Source organism: Priapulus caudatus, unplaced genomic scaffold (genome assembly GCF_000485595.1).
Source record: "Priapulus caudatus unplaced genomic scaffold, Priapulus_caudatus-5.0.1 Scaffold1247, whole genome shotgun sequence".
Lineage (NCBI taxonomy): Eukaryota > Metazoa > Priapulida > Priapulimorpha > Priapulimorphida > Priapulidae > Priapulus > Priapulus caudatus.
The window spans coordinates 58,332-64,780 of NW_014578308.1; the positions used below are offsets into that span (position 1 = coordinate 58,332).

Genomic DNA, 6,449 nt, shown 5'->3' on the forward strand with positions numbered 1-6,449 from the left:
GTGGTGGCCTGCGAGAACGACCCGCCGTTTGGCGACGGTGGAGTGTCTCTTAATGCGTGTGAGGAGCAGTGGCCCTGCACCAGGGGTTCGGACGGCCAGCGGAGCCACCCCACCCCTGGTCCCCGCTAGGAGGGAGCCGGCCGGCCCCGGTGAATGTGGGAATGCAGGGCATGAAAGGCACATGAGGGCTTGGCGGCTGAAGCACAGCAGGCTGACCGCCCGAGCAGCCGAAGCATCAGTAGGGCTCACAACCACCCCGTGCACACGGTGGAAGTGGGCCCGCCGCACGTGCAGGCGGACGCTTCAGGGAACGGCCCGAGCCGTCGGCGATCGGCGAGGAAGGTCGACAGAGGATGACAAGGCCAGCAGCCGAGATAGATCCAGCTGGTCTCCTCTACGTTCGGGGTGCCGTGCAGGCCGAAACTAGGTATGTTTTTGAGATTAGAAATACGTGCTGTACTGGTCTGATTTTGACAGGGGGATGGCAGTGTAGCGGGCAACGCGGACCCTCGCGTTCCCAGTATTCGGTGGGGGGGGGGGGTAGCTCGCCTGGGAACCGGATATAGGTAATGTTTCGTGTCTTGTGACTGTAATAATTATTGCGTCTGCTGTCTATAGTGTGGCGTTTCGTGGTGTTTTGCGGCTCATGATTAACGAGCTAAGATAGACGAGTCACCTACATGGGGGCCGACCATGTTTGGTGTGCGTAAAGTCCGCCCTCTAGCGGCAAGAGAGTGGCGCCGGCCGTATGAACAGCTAGTGGTTGTGGTAGGGCCCGTGTGAAGATAGCGCATGTTTGATGTCGGGCTTCTGTGTATCGATTGAGGTGCAGAACTTTGTATGTTGGCAGTTTCGTCCCGGAAATCGTTGACGGAGAGACTTCTCGTAGCGTAGTAATGTAGCTCTCGTCCACCTCCGTGAGTGTGCATGGAGTGGAAGGCTTGTATGAGCTGTGTGTCGGTTGTATTGTGGAGATTCGGGAGGTGTGTAACTTACCAGAGAGTAGTAAGACATAGATCAGGAGGACAAGACTGAACTCACCATAAGAGAGAATAACTATATGTATAGGACTAAAAGCAAGGATAAAATATAACAGCATGTAAATATCAATAGCCTGGGCGCGGCCACACTTGGATCACATGCTAACACCTGCGCGTGCTTGGCTGGCCTGTCGGGGAAACAAGGAATATTTACTTAGGCATGGTTCATGAATGATGTGGCAATAATCCGTACCCACCACGGTGATTGAGTCTAGCAGGTGAAAGGATTGCACCAACAGTGATTGGCGCAGTGAATGAAATCTGTGCGTTGCCAGCCTCTAGGTAATATAAGGCGTGGCCGAACAAGAGCGAGTAGGAAGAAAGAAGAAGAAGAAGAGATCGAAGAGAAAGAGGAAGAGTAGTTAGGTACAGAGAAAAGAGGAAAGAGAAGAAGAAGAAGGGATAGAGAACAGCCGAGGAAGACAGAGAAAGCAGGGAGAGTAATTTTCAGGTATAGGTAGCGTAGCGGAAACCGGGAAGAGAAGAAGGAAGAGGAAGCAGAGAGAGTCGTACGAGAAGCGTCAGAGAGGATAGAAGACACAGTTTTCAAGGTAGGTTTAAACCGTGAGCCGAAGGAGAGGGAATAAAACGAGCACAGCGAAGAACGCATTCGTAGAGCTAGGAGCGACTGCGAGGGAAGTTACCTGGAGAACCTAGGCGGATCCATCGCTGAAGCTAAGACGAACGTGAGAGGGAAGAAGAACAAACCGAGGCGACGCGTAAATATAAGAAAGAGATCGATAGAAGGTCCAAGCTCGCATATAACGAATGGCAGCGGGAATCATATTGTAGCACTAGTAGACACGCATAAAAGGCTATATAACGTACGCGTTAACCAGAATTCAGCGTGTTCTGTTTAACTGGTGCTATCGTTATCTGGCTAAGTGACATCTACGTGCGCGCCTAATACACCGGCAGAGGAGGCGACTGAATCCCACTACTGGACACGCGTTACACGAAATAACATCGCCGCCAACGTAGTCGGCCACCCCTAAGGGCCACTAACAGTATGGTGACAGTTAGCGTACGAGTACCGTGTGGTAGAGGTACTGTACGGTCAACGGATTTTGACGTGGCTTGCCTATGGGTAAGAGAGAGACACGCGGCCGTCAGTTAATTGGTGAGAGTGCATCTGTCGTATTGTCCTGTGTTGTGCGGGCGAAGTAAATATACAGTACTAGGAGTAGAAGTATTTAAGCTCTGGCATACAATAGAGGGGAGTAGTCTATTCGTGGCACGGCTGCAACGGGAAGGAGGCTGCGGTTACTGTAGCCCTTTGCCCGGCTGCGTTCATATAGATCATTCTATTTGTTTAATCCTCTGTGCACACCCCGGGTGCTAACACTTGTTATTCAACAGTAACGTAGGCCAGCAGCAGGGGGGGTCACCCCGTTGTGTGTGTGCTGCGTGTCATTACTCGTCGTTGCATTGTTGACTAACTCACACGATGGCACCGAACCCAGAACACTAGCTGGAAAGTGCGAGGTGTATACCGCGGTGCGGAAGCGCAGTACGCAACTGGAGGCGCTCGCGTGGCTAGCGGAGATCCGGGTGGCGAACGATACGCCGAACCATTTTCAAACGCCTCCAAACGCAGGGATCATTGAGTGAAGATACCTAGGTTGTGGCTATAGTCACTACGTTTCGAGCCGGTGGCGCCATCGGTGTCGCGGAAGATCTTAAAACGCTAAACTTGTGGTTTGTTTACATCATACATGTATTATTATGTAAAGAGTATTACATTGTAGCATACATGTTATATAGCATAAACTGTCGTATCTATATCTGTTCTCAGCAGCCTGGTCCTAACATACACACAGGCCCGAATCTATGGTAGGATAACCGCAGATTACCCCATATGGTAGTAACTTCTCATTAGTGAACATTACACCACTGTAAAACAACGTAAGGTTAAGTTCTTATTTAGCCAGTTTAGGTATGAACTGCCGCGACGCATGCGCACATACTTGTCCTAACCTATCGAAACAACAAAACAACAAAACAACCAACAAACAACCAGCGTCGTGTCGATGGATCACTGACCTTCAGATGTTTGACCTTGATCCGACGCTCTCGACCGTGGCCGGCACCTGGTCCATGCCGTCGTGTACGCACGCTGCCGCCGCGGTGACAAAGGGCGCGGCGGCAAGTGGCCGGCACGGATAGCACAGTCGATGGGGTTCGGACCGTGCGTGCACCTTGACAAGTACCTTGCGGACAAAGAACACAACAGTCATCTAGCAGGTGATTGTGTATCTACGGTACACCTAGGAATTCCATTCGCCGGAGCATCGGTAACTAAATAATACATATATACATAGTATATAATATAGAGAGAGAGAGAGAGAGAGAAGAGATAGATAGGTAGATATAATTATAATTAATTATTATATGTATATATAAAATATATATATATACGAATCACCGATCATCTCTCGCACTCTCACTCTCTGCTCTCTCTTCCTCTCTTATCCCGCTCTCTCTCTCTCACACACTTCCCTTCTCTTCCTCCATCATTCTCTCTCTCATCTCCTCACGCATCTCTCTCCGTACTCTCTCTCTCTCTCTCCCTCCCATCTCTCTTGGCTCTCTCCTCTTCAATCGCTCTCTCTCTCATATCTTCTAACTCTGCCCTCGTATCCTAAGCTCATCCCTCTCATCATCTCGCTCTCCTCTCTCTCGTCTCTCTCTCTCATCTCAGCGCGCGCCGCCGTCTCTCTCGTCTCTCTATCTCTTTCACTCTCTCGTTCTCTACGGCCTTCTTCTCGATTCTTCTTTTCTCCGCTCGCACCCTTTCTCCTGTCTTTCTCTCTCACCTTTTCTCTTTTAATGCTGCGCTCTCTCTCTCCTCAGTTCGGCGTCTTGCCCTCCGCCCTCTCTCCTTTCTCATCTTGTTTGGACTCTCACTCTCTTACTCATTATCGCTCGAGATCGCGCTATTTGTCATAGTGTTGGTAAAGAGCTATATTAACAAAGAGCGTATTTAAGAATAGCCTTCTTCAATACGCTCTTGATATTAAGTATATCGGCCAAAACAACAGCCGCTCAACATTAAGCATGGAAAGTAGTGGACATGAAGACACCTAGCAGTGAATTTCCCCAGGGTATAGACGATATTCCATGCGGCGGCCACCAGAACGGTTAAGGAACACGTGTGTCACGCATGACTGCTGCAGCATATCGTGCCCGGCAGAGGAAGTGTTGATCAGACCAAACACAAACAAAAACGTTTTTCGCGAATCAGACACCACAGCAGCACACACACACACACACACACACACACACACACACACACACACACACACCACAACATACACACACACACCACACACACACAGCAGCACACCACACACACACAACCACACACGACACCACACACACACACACCACGGGGGCGTATATAGCCAGGGGTGGATTTCCAGGCATTCCGGAATCCCCCCCTGTGTATAAAAACTAGCAAATATCGATAAGTAATGTACATATGAGAAGCATGAAACGAAAAATTTTAAACAGAAAGTTTATTATACCCAGTAGGTATTGAGTCCCCCCTTTGGAAGGAAATCTCCCCTCCTTGTAAAGGCTAGCTACGCACCGCACACGCCTATCATACCCATGAGATCCAATGCAGCGTATGCACACAATACTCCCGCATGTGACTGAGCACAGGCCAAAAATAAAGTGTTGACTGTGTCACCTGACTCGATAACCCATATACAATCCGCCACAATTCTATCTAATACTCAAGTCTGATAGTATTCGTTGGAACACAACTCCAGACAAGAAAGCAAAACATTTATTTCAGGGATGAACGCCGTGCAGCCCACACAAAACACAGCACACTATAGCCGCCATACACAGCACGCGCGCAATGCCCGACCGCACGCACTGCGGCATAAAAGAATACATTAGAGAGGGAGAGAGAGAGACAGATGGCAGACAGATGGGCGGACGAACGATGGTCGGCCAGACAGGCAGGCAACCAGATAGACAGATAGACAGGTAAAGGCAGGCAGAGCAGACAATAGAGAAAGAAAGAAATAGAGAACGAGAGAACGACACGAAAAAAAGGGCCGAGATAGAGAAAAGAGAGCAAGGACAGAACTGAGCCAAGCGGGGAATGTGGCGAGGAGAAGAGGAGATAAAGCGAGAGAGTGAGAGGGAAGGTTTCCGAAGAGGGAGAGGGAAAGAGGACGAGAGACGCACGAGAGAGGAGGAGACGAGGAGAGAGAGAGAGTGGAGTCCGAGAGGAGGAAACAGAAGGAAGAGAGAGAGTGAGAAGTAGTATGTTTAGGGTTAGGGTTAGGGTTAGGGTTAGAGTTAGGGTTAGGGTTAGTGTTAGGGTGTAGTACAAGTCTGGTACACTTTGTGTATACATATATGTACCTCGGGTACATATCTGTAGTACCTGTTACGACAACGACCCCTTGAGCGTTAATAACACAGCAACACTTTATTTTGTCTGTGCGGTCACATGCGTGAGTTTGTGTGCATACGTGCATGCATGGATCTATGGGTGTGCATAGGCGTGTGTGTGTGTGCGTGCGTGTCTGATTCGCCGAAAAATGTTTTGTCTTTGCTGGTCTGATCGACATCCTCTGCCGGACGAATGTGCAGAGTCATCGTGACACAGTGTTCCTTAACCCGTTCTGGTGGCCGCGTGAATATCGTCAAGAGCTAATAATACCAGTAGTACAGTGGTATTATCAGTGGTATTAGTGGTATTAGTATCAGTATCAGTGTATACAGTATATCAGTGTATCATATCAGTGTATCATATCAGTGTATCAGTATCAGTGGTATTAGCTCTTGATATCGTCTATATCCTGGGGGAGGTTCACTGTAAGGTCATGTACCATGTCATGCGTGCTGGGGTGCATTTGAGCGTGGTTGCGTGCGTGTGATTCCTCGAAACAAGTTTTATTTATGCTTGCCGATTTATCGATTTCTGCCACATAATCATTGTATATGAAGTTATTGAATCATGGTGACGCAGCAAAATTTATATAGCGTCCTCTCACCTCACCTGTCGCTCTCATGCATGCACTCAATGCCGCCCCGGTATAGCCTGGGGAAATTTATTGTAGGGATGTGTACTACGTAACTCCACAAACCCTGGATATTTTCGCATGCTTGTTAGCGGCCTGTGTTTTATAAACTAAAGTCGATGCACTTAATTAGTATTTATAGTAGATCTAACAAAAACAATGACAAACAGTGCATATCTCGAGCACTTAATAATCTTTTCTGTTCACTGAAGAGCTGGTGATAGTGTGCTGAGTTCATTCGAGAGAGAAAGGGTACGTTGTCTTAGTATCTATCTATGTATCTATGTATCTATCTATCTATCTATCTATCTATCTATCTATCTATCTATCTATCTATCTATCTATCTATCTATCTATCTATCTA

General features: G+C 48.4%; 1 protein-coding gene across 1 annotated transcript in view; it reads left to right on the forward strand.

Annotated features, from left to right (window-relative positions):
• LOC106815956 (quinone oxidoreductase-like) overlaps positions 1 to 6,449 on the forward strand; it is a 25,971-nt gene that overhangs the window by 5,262 nt on the left and 14,260 nt on the right. The gene's annotated exons all lie outside the window — the stretch shown is intronic.